General features: G+C 39.6%; 1 protein-coding gene across 5 annotated transcripts in view; it reads left to right on the top strand.

Annotated features, from left to right (window-relative positions):
* Positions 1–22,389, top strand: part of LOC149126598 (uncharacterized) — a 141,567-nt gene that overhangs the window by 5,361 nt on the left and 113,817 nt on the right. The gene's annotated exons all lie outside the window — the stretch shown is intronic.

Below are 22,389 nucleotides of genomic sequence, written 5' to 3' on the forward strand. Positions count from 1 at the left end.
ACCAAAGCTGAAGTCAAGAATAAGATTAGCCCCTACACCCATAGTGTCCAGAGAGCAAGCTTCTGAGGTAGGCAGGGATCAAGCAGGCTAGATCAATTGATTTAAGGCTTTTGGAATTCTGTTCTTGTTTCTTCTGTCAAAAAACAACTTTAGCATTTTTTACCAAAAGCACCCCTATTTCTGTTATTTCCAGTAGGGCTTTTTCATTGTTTATATATATTTTTTGTAGTAAAGAAAAAGTATAGGGGCCAGCATTGTGGTGTAACCTGTGATGCCAGCATCCCATATGGCCCCATTTCAAGTCCTAGCTGCTCCACTTTTGATCCAGCTCCCTGCTATTGTGCCTGGGAGGGCATAGGAGGATGGCTCAAGGACTAGGGCCCCTGCAACCATGTGGAAAAACTGGAAGAAGCCCTCAGCTCCTGGCTTCAGCCTGGCTCAGTCCTGGTTGTTGTAACCATATGGGGAATGAACCAGTGGATGGAAGATATCTCTCTCTCCGTATGTGCCTCCCCACTTCCTTCTCTCTCTGTAACTCTGCCTTTCAAATAAATAAATAAATAAATCTTAAAAACACAAGGGAGAGGCCAGCGCCGTGGCTCACTAGGCTGATCCTCCACCTGCAGCGCCGGCACTCCTGGTTCTAGTCCCGGTTGGGGCGCTGGTTCTGTCCTGGTTGCTTCTCTTCCAGTCCAGCTCTCTGCTGTGGCCTGGGAAGGCAGTGGACGATGGTCCAAGTGCTTGGGCCCTGCACCTGCATGGGAGACCAGGAGAAGCACCTGGCTCCTGGCTTTGGATCAGTGCGATGTGCCGGCCATGGTGGCCATTGGAGGGTGAACCAACGGCAAAAGGAAGACCTTTCTCTCTGTCTCTCTCTCTCTCACTGTCCACTCTGCCTGTCCAAAAAAAAAAAAAAAAAAAGTAGTTTACAATTCAGTTTTTTTTTTTTTTTGCCACAGTGTCTTGGCTTTCTATGCCTGAAATACTCTCATGAGCTTTTAAGCCAGATCTGAATGCCTTAAGGGCTGATTCTGAGGCCAGAGTGCTGTTTAGGACATCTGCCATTCTATCAGTCTGCTGTTCTCTCCTTTTTAATTCTTTCAGTTAGTATTAGCAGACACTAGTCTTATTTATGTGATCCCTTAGACTCTTAATCCTATCATTATGATCAATTATGAAATGAAACTGATCGCTTTGACTAGTGAGATGGCATTGGTACATGCCACCTTGATGGGATTGAATTGGAATCCCCTGGCATGTTTCTAACTCTACCATTTGGGGCAAGTCCAATTGAGCATGTCCCAAACTGTACATCTCTTCCCTCTCTTATTCCCACTCTTATATTTAACAGGGATCACTTTTCAGTTAAATTTAAACACCTAAGAATAATTGTGTGTTAATTACAGAGTTCAACTAATAGTATTAAGTAGAACAACAAAAAAATACTAAAAGGGGAAAAAAAACCTAAATGAAAGATCTCTGCGAGTGAGATCCCAGCAGAAAGAACAGGCCATCAAAGAAGGAGGTACCTTTCTCTGAAGGGAGGAGAGAACTTCCATTTTGACTATGACCTTGTCTAAATAAGATCAGAATTGACGAACTCAAAAGGCTTCCATAGCCTTGGCAGCTCATGACAAGAGCCTTGGGTGATTACTGACGCCATAAACAAGAGTGTCAATTGTTAAATCAACAACAGGAGTCACTATGCACTTACTCCCCATGTAGGATCTCTGTCCTTAATGTGTTGTACTATGTGAATTAACGGTATAAGTAGAACTCAAACAGTATTTTATACTTTGTGTTTCTGTGTGGGTGCAAACTGGTGAAATCTTTACTTAGTATATACTAAAGATAATTGACAATGAATCTTGATGTGAATGGGATTGGAGAGGGATCAGGAGATGGGAGGGTTGTGGGTTGTGGGTTGTGGGAGGGAGGTTATGGGGGGGGGAGCCACTGTAATCCAAAAGCTGTACTTTGGAAATTTATATTTATTAAATAAAAGTTTAAAAAAACATGAATGCACCCTATCAAAAAAATAGTTTACAATTCAAAGTCTAGATTCATGTCCAATACTGAGAATTTTCACAGCTTAAATTCCTTTGTAACAATCACAGTAAAGTTTTGAATAAAACAAAGGTTAAGAGGCCTATAGACTTTATAATTTTTGAATTATCATATAATAAGATTTCACTGGAAAAATTGAAATAAATTCAATAATAAATCATCATTTGTACAACTAAATAATTAAATTTATACTGCAGACTGAAAGGAAAATCATCTTTAAATTTTAAAATATTAACATTCAAAAACAATGTTTGAGTTGTATTTGAACAATCCAGCAGCATTTAGACCATAATTTGATTTTTGGAAAACTATTATAGACACCCTATGACACCAAAGGATATTTGATACCAAAAATGGAAAATTTTGGCCATAACCTCTAAAGTTAATGCTTATTTGATGTGAATAAAAATAGATTTATATCCCATGATTCTTGTTGCAATTATAATATTACATGTTTCTTATATTTATTTCTTACATATATTTTTATAATTCATGTTCTTTATTCTATAAATTTGCCTAATTACTTAAAAAATTATAGTAACTGAGTAAGAAATGGATATATAAACATCTGGACTTTTTCCCAGTTTGGAAGGGTGCTTGTTATTTAAATCTGTAGCCAGTGAATCCTCTGGGATCTCTTAGAAGTTTTTGTTCTCTTTCTCATGTTAAAAGATCCCAGTCCTGCATTTAGGAGCTTGATCATAAGTGATCCTTAGGGGAGATTTACAATTGTTGTAAATTTCATGGCTGCTTATAGGCAGTGACATGATGTGAGCCTATAGAAAACTGATGTTCAATAACTACTGATGATTATAGAATTTCCCAAGGATTAGTCTGTGTAAACAGAGAGGGGTCACTGGAGAGCCCCTCTGGTTCCCACAATGGCATTAACCGTTATGAATTCAGCGAGGTAGAGAGACTGCCCTTGATCCCATATGCTCAGAACTTATAACTTTTCAGTGTCACTGAGTTCATCTAACTTGAGGGTGATCATGCATACTAACTAGCTCTTGAGGTTGGCTCTCAAGAGACCAGCCCATAACACTAGAATGCAAATTCTGTATTCATAGTGAGAATTGTAAGTAAAAAGCCTAGTATATACATTGTCTGCCCACCAAATTTGTTGTTGAGCATGAAATCAGAACAAAAGGTGATATGGGGTTTAAATGTCTAAAGTTCTCCAGCTCCCTGTTAATGTACCTGGTAAATCAGCAGAGGATGGCCCAGGTGCTTGGGCCCTTGTTAGCCAAAAGGCCCAGATGGAATTCCAGTCAGCCATCTGGGGAATGGATCAGTGGATAGAAGAGTTTGAAGATTCTCTCTCTCACTCTCTACCCATAATTTTCCTTTGAAATAAATAGATCTTTAAATGTGTATAGGATCTTAAGATCAAGTCTTCAGCCTCTTGCATATGATGGGAAGCATAGCAGCATACATTCTACCCCACAGGGTGCCTCTTAGACTCTGCCTTTTCTGAGGATCCATCAATGATTGAACTGCTTGATGGATTATTCAGGGAGGATATTATAAATCTATAAGAACCCATACATGATGGCTCCAGTCAAGCAGAAAGCCAGCAGGCAGGTAGATTGATGGAGGACCCCTGCTTTTCCAGTTTCTGGATTTGGGGAGTTCCAGGATGGCTGGAGGGTGGAGCAATACTAGAGGGGAAGGAGCTGAAAATCATGACTATATATAAATTGGCTCTAAGTATTTCAATTTTTAATACATTGTAGGGTGATTATCAGCTTCCTTCATGTCTGCGGTACCATGATCAGAGTGAGGCTGCCATAGAAAGCTTGGAGCCACTCCTTCTCTTCGTGGTATTGGCTTGTCTCAATTTGAATCCACTTAATGCTGAGTCAAAATTTAGTTCTCAAAGGAAAACTTTATTTCTCAGTTCTTTAATACATCCCATTATTACTCCAATGATTACCTCTACTAAGAATGAGCAAACTGTGGGATTGATCACTTTCTTCCCCAGGGCCTCCTATAATAAGTGATATGTTACAAGTATTTTTTTTTTTTGACAGGCAGAGTGGACAGTGAGAGAGAGAGACAGAGAGAAAAGTCTTCCTTCCATTGGCTCACCCCCCAAATGGCCACTACGGACGGCGCGCTGCACTGATCCGAAGCCAGGAGCCAGGTGCTTCCTCCTGGTCTCCCATGCAGGTGCAGGGCCCAAGCACTTGGACCATCTTCCACTGCCTTCCCGGGCCACAGCAGAGAGCTGGACTGGAAGAGGAGCAACTGGGACAGAATCCGGCGCTCCGACCGGGACTAGAACCCGGGGTACCGGCGCCGCAGGCAGAGAATTAGCCTAGTGAGGCGTGGCACCAGCCACAAGTATTTCTTAAATACTTTTTTTTTTTTTTTAAAGCTTTATTTATTTGAAAGGCAGAGTTAGAGAGAGAGGTAGAGACAAAGATGGGTCTTCCATCTGCTTGTTCACTCCCCAAATGGCTGCAATGACTAGGGCTGGACCAGGCTGAAGCCAGGAGCCAGGAGCTTCTTTCAGGTCTCCCTCACCAGTGCAGGGGCCCAAGCACTTGAGCCATCCTCTGTTGCTTTCCCAGGCCATTAGCATAGAGTTGGATCGGAAGTGGAGCAGCCAGGACTTGAACTAGAGCCCATATGGAATGTCAGCACTGCAGACCAGGGCTTTAACCTACTGTGCCACAGCACTAGGCCCTCTTAAATACTTTTTAATGAATAGTTAGGTGAATGAACAAATAAGGCTAACTGTGGGGAGCAATCCGGACTGGACTAAGTTACTGGAATTAAGACTTATTCTATGCATCTGCTCTCCCACAATATGGCGCTGGGAGAGAAGTAAACAGCTTCTACACAGCTGCCTCCAGTTCAGCTAATAAACTGTAGGACTTGCTCCTGATTGGAGGAGAGCAGCGTACTCGGCGTGTGGGCAGCCGAGTTAGGATTGGCAGAGGAGGACTATAAAGGAGGAGAGAGACGGCATGTACCAGGAACATCTAAGGGGAACATCTATCTGAAGGAACACCTGTGCAGCCCCCGAGAGAGCTGGCGGCCCTGGCCGTTGCAGTCACTTGCAGGGGAGTGAACCAGCAGATGGAAGATCTGGATCTAGAAGCCTCTGCTCACACAGGAACAGTGCTTGGTGGCATGGGTGCCTCTGCCTGCCCCCCACCCCGGGGGGGGGCTGACTGTATAAGGCCCGGAAGGAGTTAGATACTCCTGGCTGTGACAAAGGTGGGAGAGCAGATACATAGAATAAGTCTTAATTCCAGTAACTTAGTCCAGTCCGGATTGCTCCCCACAGCTAACCTAGCAATATGTTTTTCTGAACTGGTATCTTTTTCTTCCACCAAATTTTGTTAGTGAACACAATTTAACACAAAGTTAACTCAGCAACAGCTTATCAATGTTAGCTCTTAGCAGTCCATATAGCTTTTAAATACAACATTCTTATTCTCTGATTTTAATGGCATGATAATTTTAGCAATCTTTGAAGATATGAAACATGGACGGGGTGTTTTTTGTTTATGGTTTCAAAAATGCAACAAAATTTAACACTTAAGAAAAAGTTAATAAAATTTTTATTGTACGTGTGCAATAGGTATGTTTATTAAGAGATCAATGGGAGGATACAGACATAACTCAATCTGATCCGAGGTATGCGAGCCACAAATGCTAAGTATAAGAAAATAAGTGATTTTTAAATTTAAAGATAATTATTAAACCATTAAATTACCCCCCCCCCCCAAACAACTGCATGAATCCTTGGTTGTGACCAGCCTTTCTATTTATATAGGGCTGCATCTAATGATCTAATTGAATGGAAACCTTCTTTACTTTCTTCTTATATATTTTATAAAAGAGAGGAAACAAGAAACTCAGTATAATACATTGCTGGATGTCACTTGAGAGTTGTGGATTTCTATATAGAATGAGTCCCAAGAAAGTATCGTCAAGGTTCTGTTTTAATTATATGCTATTTATGGGCCGGTGCTGTGGCATATTGGGTTAACACCCTGGCCTGAAGTGCTGGCATCCCATCTGGGCGCTAGTCCTGGCTGCTCCTCTTCCGATCCAGCTCTCTGCTATGGCCTAGGATAGCAGTAGAAGATGGCCCAACTCCTTGGGCCTCTGCACCCACGTGGGAGAAGCTCCTGGCTCCTGCTTTGGATTGGCGAAGCTCTGGACGTTGTGGCCATCTGGGGAGTGAACCAGTGGATGGAAGACCTCTCTCTGTGTCTCTACCTGTCTCTGTAACTCTTTTCTTTCAAATAAATAAAAATAAATCTTTAAAAAAAATTATATACTATTTAATAAAGTGCCATTTCTAGATATTCATAATAGGGATCAGTCTGAAATGAATGTACTGCCAAATACAGAATCAGTTTCTCCATGAATGTTAATTTATAATGTTTTAGATTGTTACGTGAAATTTTTTTAAGGTGAGAAGAAGCAACAGGATAAATTTAGTAGGAGCAATTTATCAAAAAATGTGTTAATACTTTTATTAAGAGTATTTTAATAGTCCTTCAGAAAACTATAAATGCTCCAATAATTATACTGATTGGTTTGCAAACCCAGAGAATGAGGATAAATGTGTGGATTGAAATCAGAAATAGAATCACTCCATGTTGCCTAAGACTCTACAGTCTCCTTCCATCTAAGTCCTACGGGGACTTGCTTCAACGTCCATCACTCTTTTTCCAACGTTGTTTATCTCTCCTTCTTTACTGGCCCTACGTTTTAACACAACACAAGCAGAAACACACACACATTTATGCAGGGATTATTGCTTGGCCAGATGCCCCTATAGCAGCTCTTCTATTTTTATCTTCCACCACTACCAGATTTATACATGTGACAAATGATCTGTATGTTTTCACTTCCTCATTATTCATTCCCTCTAGTACTATCTGTGTTCCACTTCTTTACCATTCTTCCACATAAGCTTCATAATCTCTGTGACTTGCCTTTATTCTCATTGTTTCACCACTTTGGGTGACTTAACCAACTTTAAAACCTTTCTCCTCCACTTTCAGGATCCCACACTTTTGTGATTCTACACATTTCACCTACAAATCTTTTCTAAATTCTTTTCTCATTTCCTGGTCCATCCACTCCTTATTCTCCACATACTGGTCCTTTTTGGGGTGACTCATCAGTTATCACTATATCAACTCTCAAAAAAAAAGAAAAAAAGCAAACATCCCTGAAGGTGGTCACCATCCTGTACCTTCAGCTTTGTCCTCTAATGAGGGTTCTACTGTTTGACCAGACAGTCTGGAAATAGATCTTTTTTTTTTTTTCACAAGGTGAACTTTCTTGATTATTTCTTCTTGGTAAATTAAAGACAAAAAGTTCTTAAGTGAAAATCAGAGAAATAAATTTCAGAAAATACATGACATTTGTTTGTACAAGGATTGATGAAAATGCATTTGTACCACATTCATTGCACTTTGTATTGAATATACATTGCTAATGAGGAACATTGTGTTGACATATCATGTAATGTCATTGTGTATATTATGACATAACATTCATGAACTATTTACTAAGTACACAGTTGTTATATTGCCTGATCTTATGGCCACCTGCACTTCTGAATCTTTGATTGATTACTACCTAATTCCTCTTGAATTCTGCTTGCCATCTCAAAGTCCCAGTGTCATTTATTTGAAGAACATGCATTGAGTATCAGGTGCTATGTTAGTCTGGGAAACAAAGATAAATGACCAATAACCCATTTCAAGATATCCTAATCTAAACTCATCATATTTTTCTATTCTAAAACCAGGGGCTTTTCCAAATTCCCTGTCATTTTTCTTAATCACACACATTAGAAATCTTGTCACCACCCTGCATTAATTCTTATTATTTATTTCTCTTATCAATGTATTCTCAATATTGGAATACTGTTTTTCTTAATAATGTTTGTGTTATCAATGTTGCTTTATTTCCATAGTATATTGTCACATTACTGTTTATGCCCTAAACACTACAGAATTCAAAAGTTCACTTCAATAGACTTCTTTCAATAGCTCCCAAGATGTTCTTTAACATTCTGCCTACTCCCCTGCTTCAAATCTATATTGCATATCATTTCCCAACCAACCATCCATAAAAATCAAGTTCAAATGTCCCCTCCTTTCCTACTCAAAATCTGCAATGTTCTCCATCTGATTAGGTTGGGAATTTGGTTTTGCTTTCTTTCTTTCTCATTGAAGCTTATGAATGCCTATTTTCAGTAGGTTTTTCTTCTCATGAACAACTTTGGATGGAAAAAGAGTTCTTAGATGTGAAACTAAAAGCATGATACATAAAATCTTTAGAAAGTCAAAGCTTTAAAACTTTTTCTTAGGGGCTGGCACTGTGGCGCCCCAGGTTAAAGCCCCAGACTGCAGTGCGAGCATCCTATATGGGCGCCAGTTCAAGTCCCAGCTGCTCCACTTCTGATCTAGCTCTCTGCTGTAGCCTGGGAAAGCAGAAGATGGCCAAGTCTTGGGCCCCTGTACCTGCGTGGGAGACCGGAAGAAGCTCCTGATTCCTGGCTTCTGATTGGCGCAGCTCTAGCTGTTTGTGGCCAATTGGGGAGTGAATCAGCAGATGGAAGACCTCTCTCTCTCTCTCTCTCTGCCTCTCCTTCTCTCTCTGTGTAACCCTGACTTCCAAATAAATAAATAACTCTTTAAAAAAAAAAGACCTTTTGCTCAGCAAACAATAACACTGAGAGAATGAAAAGACAAGCTACAGCTGGGACAAAATATTAGCAAATTATATTCAAGAAAGGACTCTCATCCAGCATATATAAAGAATGCTTAAAACTGAGTAAGAAAACAAAATTATAATTTTTAAGATATGCAAAAGGTTTGAATACACAATTCATAATATAAAGTTGGAAAACAGTAAACAAATGAAAAAATACAGTATCAGTCATATATAGAAATACAAATTACAATTACAGTAAGATTCCACTATATTTATGAAAATGGCAAAAATGGAAAAGTAAATATAATGCCAAGTGCTGACAAGGATGCAGAGCAACTGGGCCTGTCACACATTGTCAGTGGGAATCCAGTGTGGTGCAGATATTCTGGAACAGACAGACAGTTTCTTATAAAGTTAAATGTACACTGACCATATTACCCAGCAACCCCATTTAACTGGGGGAAATAAAATCTTTCATTCATAGAGAAAACTTGAACGTTAGTTTTTGGAAACAACTTCATTGTCCATTAGCAGGTGAGTGGATAAACAAAATGTAGCTCATCCATATAATGAAGAGTATTCAGGAATAAACAGCAGCAAAATATTTTTGCATTAATAACATATTTGGCCGCGGCTCAATAGGCTAATCCTCTACCTGCGGCGCCGGCACACTGGGTTCTAGTCCTGGTCAGGGTACCGGATTCTGTGCTGGTCACTCTTCTTCCTGTCCAGCTCTCTGCTATGGCCCGGGAAGGCAGTGGAGGATGGCCCAAGTCCTTAGGCCCTGCACCCGCATGGGAGACCAGGAGAAGTACCTGGCTCCTGGCTTCGGATCAGTGCGGTGCGCCGGCCACAGTGCGCCAGCCGCAGAGGCCATTGGGGAGTGAACCAACGAAAAAGGAAGACCTTTCTCTCTGTCTCTCTCTCTCACTGTCCACTCTGCCTGTCAAAAAAAAAAATAATAACATATTTAGCTCTCAAAAGTAGTATACTGAGTGAAAGGAGCTGGTCTTAAGATGTTACATAGTGTGCCTCCAATTAAATGGCACTTTGTAAACAGTAAAATAATAGGGAGGAAGAATATATCAGTTGTTGCAGAAGGTGGCAGGGGCAGGGTGGCAAAATGATGACTAAAAAGAGATAATAATGTAGAAATTTTGGTGGTGATAGAAATTCTCTGTTAATTGTTACATGGATCCATCCATGTGTTAAAACAAACAGAACTGCTTAACAAAAATTACTTTTATGATATGTTAATTTAACAAAGTGATAAAAACTTGAATTGATGTACTATGTAGAATTCCAGAACCACCCGTGTTGTTATCTAGCTTGCTTAGACTGTATTGCTATTTTAAAAAATGAAATTCATGTTAATGAATATACTTAATAAAAATTACAGCAGCTAAAAATTCCGTAATTCTATAGTCCTCTTTCTTTTAAATTTTTATTTTTTTAAATTTTATTTCAAAAGGCAGAGAGACACAGAGAAATCTTCTGTCCACAGTTCACTCCTCAAATGCTTGCCCAAGCCAGAATCAGACCAGGCCAAAGCCAAGAGCCCTGAACTCAATCTAGGTCTCCCACAAGGGTGGCAGGGACCAAACTATTTGAGCCATCATCTGGACAACATCTGCTGTCTCCAAGGATACACATTTGCAAGAAAGGGAGTGGGAATCAGAGAAGGCAGAACTCAAACCAGGTACTCTGCTATGGGATGCAGGAATCTCCAGCAGCAATGTAAGTACTGTATCAAATATACTTTCTTATCGTCTTTTTTTTAAAGGACATACTGCCTTTGATATAAGAAAAGGATGCAAAGCTAAATATAGCTCAATAAACATTTTTGATATAAAAATGGTATTTATAATATTTATGAGTTAAATGTTACAATTATGACTAGAAACAATTAGTGTTTAATACTAGATAACACAAATATTAATTATCATAATGGTTATAATAGCTATACTATTATATGTATTATATAGATCAACTATAATGTCCATCATATTAATTAGTTTAAAATGTTATATTCAGTGAGGATAGAGATTGTAAAGAGAATCCTCATATTTGAGGTTATCCCATTATAAGAAATGCCAGGTGATAGGGCTAACAGAAGCATGTCTGTGAACCTGATTATCCAAGTCTGCCAACCCCAGAGACTTGTACAGAGTTGAAATAACAAGACATCAACTTCCAAGGTATACTAGAGCCTCAAACTGTTAAAATATTGGGATTTTTCCATAAAAACTTCATATGTACTGTATATTTCTAAAAAGCTTTACTCTGTAGATACCAAACATGTTTTTATTAAATTAATCTACTACAATAAAAAAAATAAGTAAACAATACAAATTCAATTGGTGGAGAAAAGAGGGCGTGATATGCCGCAATACAGAATGTCAATATGGTGGTCAACATTCTAGATGCCAAAGACATACCATATTACTGGATAACATGTAAAAGAGACATGAAGTGATACTTCTTCAAGACAGTCTCCTGAGATTACAACCCAACCTGCCACTTCTAACATGGACATCTTAGTAATACAAGTTGTTCTGAATATACTTCCAAAGCTACAGCAGCTATGAGCTGAATGTGCAGTGATGTGTGTGTTTTGTATGTGTGCAACTAAAATTTTGTAACTAGTACAAGAATTAAAAAGCAAATGTTTGGTTTGAGGATGCAAAGAGCTTGAAAGAATATCACTGTGAGCCCCCAAGTGGAAAGAAGGGGCCATCAAAGCAGGATGCACTTTTCTCTGAAGGGAGGAGAGAACTTCCACTTTGCTTATGGCCTCATCCAAATACTGATGGAGTCTGTGGTGGCAAAAGGCTTCCATAGCCTTGGCAGCTCATGGCAAGAGCCTCAGATGATCACTGACATAATAAATAAGAGTGTTAATTGTTAAATGAACAGAAGTCACTCTGCACTTACTCTCCATGTAGGACCTCTGTCCTTAATGAGTTGTATTATAAGAATTAACTGCAAAACTTGTTCTCAAACTCTACTTTATAGGTTGTATGTGTATGTGGGTGCAAACTTTTGAAACCTTTACTTATCATAGAGTTGGTCCTCTGTATGTAAAGTTAAACTAAAAATGAACCATGATGAAGAACGGGATGGGAGAGGGAGTAGGAGCTGAGATGGGAGTAGGGGTGGAAGGGTGGGTATGGGAGAAAGAACCGCCATATTCTTAAAGTTGTACCTATGAAATATGCATTCAGTAAATAAAAGCTTTTTTTAAAAAAAGAAAGAACATCACTTCATTTTAAGTTGATCACTTTTGAACTCTTCAGAGAGCTGAGGTCACAGGACAATCAACTAGTCCAAAAGGTATGTAGTGAAAGGCCTTTGCAGGGAGAGACAAGATTGCACTGCTTGCTGACCTGAGCAAACACAGCCAGACAATGGGAGAAAGAACTCAGCTAGAATAGTAAATGAATTGATTAAGGTTGAATGAGGACTGATTGGAGAATGAGGAGTACCTGGGAATTTCAAGTATAGGAGAATTCACAACCTCTTAGAACCTCTTCTCCATGAACCCCTCTAAGAGCATACTGAGGAAGCACACAGGTCCTGCCGTCTGAAGAATGTAACAGCATCCTCTGCTGGAGAGACAAGAAATCCACAGAAGGAAATTTCTCCCTTGTCTATGCTGGGAAACAAAATTCTTCACCTATGAGTGAGAGGGTAAAAAACATATTCTTTGGCCCTTACAATGCTGGAGGAAACCTATTGCAGCTGGAGAACAAAAAATAACTCTTCTACTCCTAATTTCAGATTTCCAGGATGGATGTGGGACTTTCAGTGCTAAAACTGCCAGTATCTCTGACAAACCAGGAGGAGTTGGTCATTCTAACCCTGCATGAAGCACTTAAACACCTGACAGGACCACGTGAGGGATGAGAATAGTAAGAAGACCACAACTCTGAGATCCAGTGCCTTCTGCCGAGTGAGGCTTAATAACCATAGAGAACTCCCCCTCACCACCAGCAGGCTCACAAGCTGAGTACCAAGTTACAGGGCGATACTGCTGGAAGAGGACCAGGAGTGCGGAGGCAGACCTTCTGTCTCTGTCTGCCTGCAGAGAAGACCTAAAGCTGAGGGTGAAGCATAGGTTGAGCAAAATTACCAGCAAACCAGCTCCCTACTAAAACACAAAAGTATCAATAAATTACTTGAATGCCAGTGGTGCATTGAAGTAGCCACTGCAGCTGAGGAAGAGAATCAAGTGCAGCTCACACATACAAGAATTACAGCAGAAGGACAAATATATGCATTTCCAGACTTTAAATATATTTTCTGCATTTCTACTATCCTAAACAAGATGCCTGGCTTTCCACAAAATTTACAATTCACACAAAAAGTGAGAAAAACATACTTTCAAAAATAAAACAATCAACAGAATCAGATTCAGATATGACAGACACTGAAAATATACAACAGAGAATTTAAAATAGCTATGAGTAATATGGCAGAGTGGAAAGGTGCATAACACACAGGATTAGATGAGTAATTTCAGAAGCAAGAAACTATAAAAAATATTCAATCAAATCAAAAGGCAAGAAATGAAAACTACAGTAACAGAGGTGAAGAATGCCTTCAATGGGCTCCTCAATGGATGTTATCAAAGACTCAATGAGTGAGCATTGACCAATAGCAATTACTCAAAGTGAAAACACAAAGAGGGGAAAAATTCATTTCCTAGGTATTTACCCAAAATAATTAGAAGCTTATGTTTGCTCAAAAACTTGTACATGAATGTTTGTCATATCTTTATTCACACTCATCACAATAATACTGTACAGAGCATGGACATCCACACAATGGAATACCACTAATAAAAAGATAACCAGGCCGGCGCCGTGGCTCACTAGGCTAATCCTCCGCCTAGCAGCGCCGGCACACCGGGTTCTAGTCCCGGTCGGGGCGCCGGATTCTGTCCCGGTTGCCCCTCTTCCAAGCCAGCTCTCTGCTGTGGCCCGGGAGTGCAGTGGAGGATGGCCCAGGTGCTTGGGCCCTGCACCCCATGGGAGACCAGGAAAAGCACCTGGCTCCTGGCTCCTGCCATCGGATCAGCACGGTGCGCTGGCCGCAGCGCACCAGCCGTGGCGGCCATTGGAGGGTGAACCAACGGCAAAAGGAAGACCTTTCTCTCTGTCTCTCTCTCTCACTGTCCACTCTGCCTGTCAAAAATAATAAAACATAAAAAAATTTTAAAAAAACTAATGACAAAACTATTGTACATATATACTACATTTAAGCTAGTAAATGTATTTCTCATTGGGATATGAGTTATCAATTCTGAAACTACTTGGGTCTCATACATTAAGATTGAAAAAAACCAAATATAAAGTTATGACAGATATGATTCTAATTGTCAGAAAAAGAATAAACATCGTGGTGTTGGCCAGGAATTAGATTGGAACTATGAACTCATGCTTTTGAATATATATATTCATACTATGTATAGGTTATTATAGATGTAGTAATACATACGTATGTGTGTATGCATGGGGCTAATACATACATACATACACAGACACAGACACACACACAGCCCTTGAGTTACAGTGGGGTTACATCCTGATAAACCAATCAGACGTTGAAAGTATTGTAAGCCAAAATGCACACATCACCACTCAGCACACAGCATGCTACAAAGGATCTGTTATTAACCCTGGTGGTCTGACTGTGAGTTGCAGCTCACTCCAGCCTCCTGAGAGTACCATTTCAGGTGTTGCTAGTTCAAAAAAAGACAAAAGTTCAAAATTCAAAGCGTGGTTTCTACTTACTATGTGTTAACTTTTGCACCATAGTAAAGTGGAAAAGTCCTAAGTCAAACCATGATAAATGGAAACAATCTGTGTATGTATAACTGCACAAATTCATGCACCTCCTTCATGATCAACCCAATGCCACTTTCACATAAGGTCTTCCAGTTTGACTTCTGAAGATTCCTGTTTTACTTATAACTCTGAGAGCACCTGTTGCAGAAGTTTAGATAGATCTTAGAAACCCTTTCAGAGAGCAAGCTCTTACAGATCACATGTAACTTTTACAACACCCTCCATCAGCTTTAGTAGTAAAGATAGTAAATTTACTGAATACAAATTTAATATTCTTTATCTGGATACAAATCTGTGTAGGAACTAGTGTGCTTCTGAGGTTTTCAAACTAGACTCCATAGAATCATAGAAAGTCTAGATACTCTTCAGAGTTTAGCATGGGTTCTCAACTTTTTACCTTCTACTGTGTCTTCAAAATTACCCAGTCTCTCTGGCTATGGAAACTAGACACTGATGATTCTTTTTTTAAAAAAAGATTTTTATTTATTTGACAGGTAGAGTTACAGACAGTGAGAGGGAAAGACAGAGAGAAAGGTCTTCCTTCTGTTGGTTCACTCCCCAAATGGCTGCAACAGCTGGTGCTGCGCCGATCTGAAGCCAGAAGCCAGGTGCTTCTTCCTGGTCTCCCGTGCAGCTACAGGGGCCCAAGGATTTGGGCCATCTTCTACTGCTTTCCCAGGCTACAGCAGAGAGCTGGATTGGAAGAAGAGCAGACGAGACTAGAACCGGCGCCCATATGGGATGCCGGCACTGCAGGCAGAGGATTAACCTACTGCGCCATGGCGCTGGCTCCAAAACTAATGATTCTTGCATGTATATATCCAGCCTTAACTTTTCAGAAAAACCTGGTACTCCCTGATCTCCTTTCCATATCCCTCTTCCCATTTATCTTCAAACCATCAGGGAGGAGTATGCCAACTCTGTTCTAATTCTCCCTCAATTAACCTGTCCATCACTGTCATAGTCCAAGCTATTAACATTCCTCCATCAAAGTTCTGAAGGTTCTTGCACTGACCAGCCTATTTAATACTCTGTATTTTAACTCATTCTGCATAAAGCAGTTTTAATGGTTGTTGTAAAAATCTAAATCTTACCATGTATCTGTTTAAATTGTTTTAAATTTGTCAATGGCTTTCTATTTTTATAGAACATTACAGAACAGGATCCAGTAACTTACTTTTTTTCCCCACAAAACTTTGCCCACAACTACACTCCCAGTCATGAGCTTCCATCAGTTCCTCAAACTTCAGCTGCTTCTTTCTTGTATCAGGGTAACTGTAGTTGATTTCTGCCGAAGAAAACTTTCTTAAACTATCTGTGGTGAAGGAGCAAGTCTTTTTGGATACTACAAAACTATCATGAATTAAAGTTTTAAAATATAATAACCTACTACTATACTACTACTATAGTACTACATACTATAGTATATAGTACTATATACTAATATACCTACTAGTATATAATAACCTACTACTACTACTATAAAATTTTAAATAATACTTTATTCTTAGACTAGCAGATTTAAGGTTGGTCTCATAAAACTGCTATGTTACAACTGCTTATAATTTCTATACAGATCTCATTTAGGTCCAGGGACAGTTTGCTAAAGGAGGATAACTCATGGGCCACTCAATAGATCAGAGTTAGGATACTCTGCATATGACTGATTCATTCTGATTTTTAAGGTTTTGTTTTAAGTGTGACTTCTTCAAAGTCTGTTTTGACCATGCTCTGACTAGGCTGCTTCCCCTTTAGGGTGTTTTCTATCACTGTACCTATTTCTTTCACTCATAACACATATGTAAATTACACACACACACACACAATTTCTCTGCTTGCCTTATTCCCTGCCTTCCCCTCATAAACTCTAAGTATCAGGGGTCATGGCTATTGTGTTCCCACTGGGGCATATGATTACAAAGTCAGACAATGTCAAATATGATTTGGGATTGATAGATTTCTTGGAGCCTTTACTGTGCTAAACAAAGTATGGAATTCCAACAGCAGGGGATAAAGCACAGAGTTTCTCAAACTCATTTGGTCCTGGACCTTTTCTTTAGGATGTATATTATTAAACACTCATGCTTTGCAGAAAATGCTGATCTCGAGAAACACCCAGAAAGCTTGAATGTGCTAAATCTACTTTTAACAGGTGTAAATGTTAAGGTACATTGATTAAATGTAACATGCTAACATGATGTCATGGGTGGAGGAGAAACAAGAGAACTGGAGATATGTCAAAGATTTGGTAGAATTGGTTGAGGGGGGAGATAGTCATTTGCTTGGTTCTGCTCTGCTTCCTTTCTGCTCTTTGAAACACTGAAAATTAAATTTCCCCAAATTTTCAGCCAAGTGAATTCTTAACAGAGTCTTCCAAAAAAGGCATTGGCAGGATACTGGAAAGATGAAGGATGAGGAAAGATTCATTGCATTTTTTTTTCATTTTCGTTTCTCTTTATATACAGAAGATCAGTTTAGTATACATTAAGTAATGATTTCAACAGTTTGCTCCCACACAGAAACATAAAGTGAAAAATACTGTTTGAGTACTAGTTATAGCATTAAATCTCAATGTACAGCACACTAAGGACAGAGATCCTACATGAGGAGTAAGTGCACAGTGACTCCTGTTGTTGACTTAACAAATTGACACTCTTATTTATGGCATCAGTAATCACCCTAGGCTCTTGTCATGAGCTGCCAAGGCTATGGAAGCCCCCTGAGTTCACTGACTCTGATCATATTTAGACAAGGCCATGGTCAAAGTGGAAGTTCTTTCCTCCCTTCAGAGAAAGGTACCTCCTTCTTTGATGACCCGTTCTTTCCACTGGGATCTCACTCCTGGAGATCTTTCATTTAGTTTTTTTTTTTTTTTTTTCCCCAGAGTGTCTTGGCTTTCCATGCCTGAAATACTCTCATGGGCTTTTCAGCCGGATCCGCATGCCTTAAGGGCTGATTCTGAGGCCAGAGTGCTGTTTAGAACATCTGCCATTCTATGGGTCTGCTGTGTATCTCACTTCCCATGTTGGATCATTCTCTCCCTTTTTTACTCAATCAGCTAGTATTTGCAGACACTAGTCTTGTTTATGTGATTCCTTTGGTTCTTAGTCCTATCATTATGATCAATTGTGAGTAGGAATTGATCACTGAGACTAGTGAGATGGCATTGGTACATGCCACCTTGATGGGATTGAATTGGAATCCCCTGGTATGTTTCTAACTCTACCGTTTGAGGTAAGTCAGCTTGAGCATGTCCCGAATTGCACATCTCTTCCTTCTCTTATTCCCACTCTTATATTTAACAGCAATCACTTTTCAGTTAAGTTTCAGCACTTAAGAAGAATTGTGTATTGATTACAGTATTCAACCAAAAGTATTAAGTAGAACAAACAAGCAAAAATACTAAGAGGGATAACATATCAAGTTGCTCATCAACAGTCAGGGTGAGGGCTGATCAAGTCACCGTTTCTCCTAGTGTTCATTTCACTTTAACAGGTTTCCTTTTTGGTGCTCAGTCAGTTGTCACCTATCAAAGAGAACAAGTGGTATTTGTCCCTTTGGGATTGGCTTATTTCACTCAGCATAATGTTTTCCAAATTCCTTGCATTTTTAAAAATATTGTTTTTGACAGCAGTGCGTAGCTTCAGGCTTCATGACCTTCTGTAGTTCCAGCTCTGTCCGCAGTTCCAGCCGAAGAAGAGTAGCAAGCCGGTCTGAAGCCAGCTAGCTGAGCCCTGCGAGGCTCCTGGCAGCTGCAGCAGCCCTGACAATGGGGTCAGTAGTAGCATGGTTTCCTGCCTCCAGCAGTGTCCACCGTGAGTGACCTTCTGGGTCTCCTGTCTGGGATGAGAGTGACTTCTCAGATGAGAGTGACTTCTCTAGTCACTGACTCTGTGTTACATACCTTCAGCAGTCAGCTCCTTCAGGCCTTACAGCACTTGCGACCAATGCCTTGTTTTGGAACCCCCCTCTGTGTGAAGTACCTTAGAATGGTATTGATTTTTCTCAGTGGCCACTGAGATCAGGATGGGAAAAGGTGATTCGCACTTCTAAATAGATTGCATGAGAGTATAAAAATGTCACTGCTCTCTCTGATGTCAGTATCAGTCAACAAGCAAACAGTAAGAGAAACACTCAGAGGACAGTGGAATAGTGAATGAAACCAGAGCCCAGTATTCTCATTATAATCCCTCATGGGGTGACCTTTTTGCATCATTTCACTGTTCTAAATGTCTTCACTTCCTTCCTTCTTCGCTTACTTCCTTCCAGCACTAACGGGTAGCCCTTCATGATCTCCTCAGTCCACCCAAAGCCACCACAAATCAGCAATCTAAGTAAAGGTAGTGTACTTGCTCTGCTACTGTTGCTCAGGACAAGTCTCCAAGTTTGCAACTAGACCACCACTCCTGTCTGTAAGATATGAGTTGCTGCTTTTCAACACTATTTGACAATATTATTAAGTATTGACCATATTTGTGAAGTATTATTCTTATGAGGAACCAGGCAGGGGAAAAGCAAGCTCACATAATGATGTACATACAAATAACAGTAAAACTTTGAGTCAAACAAGCACTATCATAGAGGTACAAATTAAGGGTGGTGAGAAGCAGAGGAGGGAGCAATTAATTTTGTGGGAATCTTTCAAAAGATGTCACATACTATACAATACATATAGCTGAGGATGGCAATTATAGGCCAGAGTGAAAATAAATGAGACCAGAAAGGTGGAACGGGGTCAGATCCAGGGGCCTTCAGAGGCCAGTCCTATGTCATTACCTGTTGTGGTACTAGGGGTCCAGAAGGGATGCAACAACATTTTACAGCTTCCAATATGTTAATACAGGACATAACTGCTGAATAATGATGTTGTCTGAGGGGGAAAAGATTGAGGACTTTTTTTTTGGAGTATTTTTATATACTATATGTTACACTTAGGTATACATATATACCTATATATAGTTGACATCAGTAGAGTACTCAAGATATAATAAGCAAAAGGAATTGTCTTATCAAATGTCCTAATAATTATACAACCTGGTCCACTGAAGAGCTGTTGGAATGAAATAATTATTTTGAGAGACTAAAAATGAAGTTGTAAGAAAGAATTTAATATCTCTTTGAACAATCTAGAGTGAAAATAATATTTTTTTTTGAAAGGCAGAGTTAGACAGTGAGAGACAGAGAGAGAGAAAGGTCTTCCTTTTCCATTGGCTCACCCCCCAAATGGCTTCTTCAGCCGGCGCACTACGCTGATCCGAAGCCAGGACTCAGGTGCTTCCTCCTGGTCTCCCATGCAGGTGCAGGGCTTAAGCACTTGGGCCATCCTCCACTGCCTTCCTGGGCCACAGCAGAGAGCTGGACTGGAAGAGGAGCAACCGGGACAGAATCTGGCGCCCCAACCGGGAATTTTTAAGTTTCCAGGGGTTACTGATCTGGAAGAACACTGAAATATAATAATAGTTCATGGATATAAAGATGCTGGAAATGTGATTCACTATTGCATAATAAAAAACAAATCACAGAAATATATTCTGAACTTATTTAATGCCTATATGTTCTCTGATCAGTGACAAAACAGTAATGACATAGAGATTTCTGAATGCCATTACATGGGAAATTAGTTATAAATTTTCAAAGCAAAATGGCAAAAAATACTGTTAAAGTCAGCACTATTCTGAGCTACATATAAATGAGTAAGTCCAACCCAGATGAGGAAATTTTAAACACTCCCGAGCACCTTAGGATAAATTGCACCTGAAATATCTCATTTACTTTGATTAGCACTACATCAAAAGATGGAGACAAATTGAATGGAGAACTAAGAAAAGCCGCCTCATATTGAGGAAATTGATTTATGGAAAGTATTATAGGAAAAAATATGTGCAACTTTGTGAAGAGATGACTAAGCAGTGATGACAACCTATAAATATTTGAAAGGTATAAACATCCAGTAGTAGGAGGAATTATTTAGCATGTTATAAAGAGCTATAATTACAGATTATGGAATGAAATTAGACAACCACAGTTTATAGAATTCAAAACCGCCCTGCTTGGGATACTAAAATCCTATATTTGAAAAGATAAGTGCTGAAAACTTTGGTAAATCTGAATGCTTGTGTTTGTTTTCAATTTCTATTTTTTTATGAAATGTAAGCAATTTAATGACAAGAGATAAGCATACATCTCTTAAGTGTAAGAACAATAAAAACTTGATAATTTTGTTTTTCCATACTTCTGTGTTCTAAGACAATCTCAGGAGGCTCACTCAGTCTTTTGGTGATAGAGTACAGAAGACCAATAGTCCACAAATACTTCTCCAACCTAATGCTAATCTTTTACACTAGACTGACTTACTAGATGTGAGTAAAACTCACTAGTTGAAATTTTGCCTAAATATCACTGAAGGATTGCAACTCATTGATCTAGGTTACTTTAGTGTTATAGACCTAATTGAAGTAAAGACAAATGCAGGCTGCTTTACAATGAAAAGAATCTAGGTTTTATTTATAATTGACACTAATTACAGATTCTTGAATTCCTTTCTTCCCTGGAAAAGATCTAAATTTCTAGCCAAAACCACTTGTCTGTGCCTGTGTTCTGTATCTCACTCATACTGTATGCCCTGCTATTTCCTCAAATTCAATGAACACCAGATCAAATTCATTTGACCAATCCAATAAAATTTGCTGCACGCTGTGTATAAGGCAGGCCCTGTGATGTCAAGTTGGAGATGAAATCATGATTAAGAAAGGAGTCCTACAGGGAAGTGCTCCAGATCTTGTCTCCACATCATTAGCCATTTCTCAAGTTTTAAATTACCTAAATATGTTGTAAACACTATGGAAAGCTGAGTTCCCAAGAAGTGTTTTGATTGATTGAGACTTTGTTGTGCACAATTTATTAAGACATAGGGCTCCCATGATGAAAGAAGTAGGGTAAGCAGAATAGGGAAGTGGAAGGAGCTAATAAAGCTGTGTTCCCCTCAGGAACCAAGCTTTGGCCAGAACCAATGGGAAAGCTCTGGAGCATAAATTATACTACTCAGCTGATCCCATCTTGAGGTAAAAAGGATATAGCCACGTGTACCTTCATGTCAATTAACCACTGACTGTGGATGGCTTTCTCTACAGTGTGCTGTGCATGACTTCCACATGTGTGCTCCCATTCATTCAGTGGATGGCAATTTTCTGGAGAAGGGGGCAAGTATGAGCCATTATTAGCCAAATTTCAAAGTATATAGGGAACACAGGTAAAGGGCATCAGACTGACTACTTAATATAGATACTGACTTCTTGGGTCACAACTTCCAATCCTGACAAGCCATGCCAGATTCATCACCAAGTGTAGAAAATGCCTCATTTATGCTTGTATCCTTCTCTTCTCATTTACTGCCAACCACCACTCAGACTACCCCAGGTCCATATTGATTCACACTTAATCCACCATCATATTCTCCTAACCAACCTAATCTTTCCAGAGACAGAAAGGGCAACACAGTTAGGCAATGCCCTTAGTGGGGAAATGGGATATACGGGGGAGTTGACATTAAGTATGAAAGATACAGCCTCTATTCAGCTCCAGAGGTTGGAACTTATGGCCAGTGTTACAGATCTTGTGATATTTTAAGAGAAGCTAGAAATTCAAATTTTTATATGAAGACTTCTAAATATTGTATGTGATAGCCAATTTTTAAGTTCCATGTGAGGGAAAATGAAAAATATACCTGCACATCAAATGCGCTCACCATAGCCACCTCATAGATTCTGGTCAAAGG

This window comes from Oryctolagus cuniculus, chromosome 5 (genome assembly GCF_051225735.1).
Source record: "Oryctolagus cuniculus isolate XC-2025 breed Fujian yellow rabbit chromosome 5, ASM5122573v1, whole genome shotgun sequence".
Taxonomy (NCBI): domain Eukaryota; kingdom Metazoa; phylum Chordata; class Mammalia; order Lagomorpha; family Leporidae; genus Oryctolagus; species Oryctolagus cuniculus.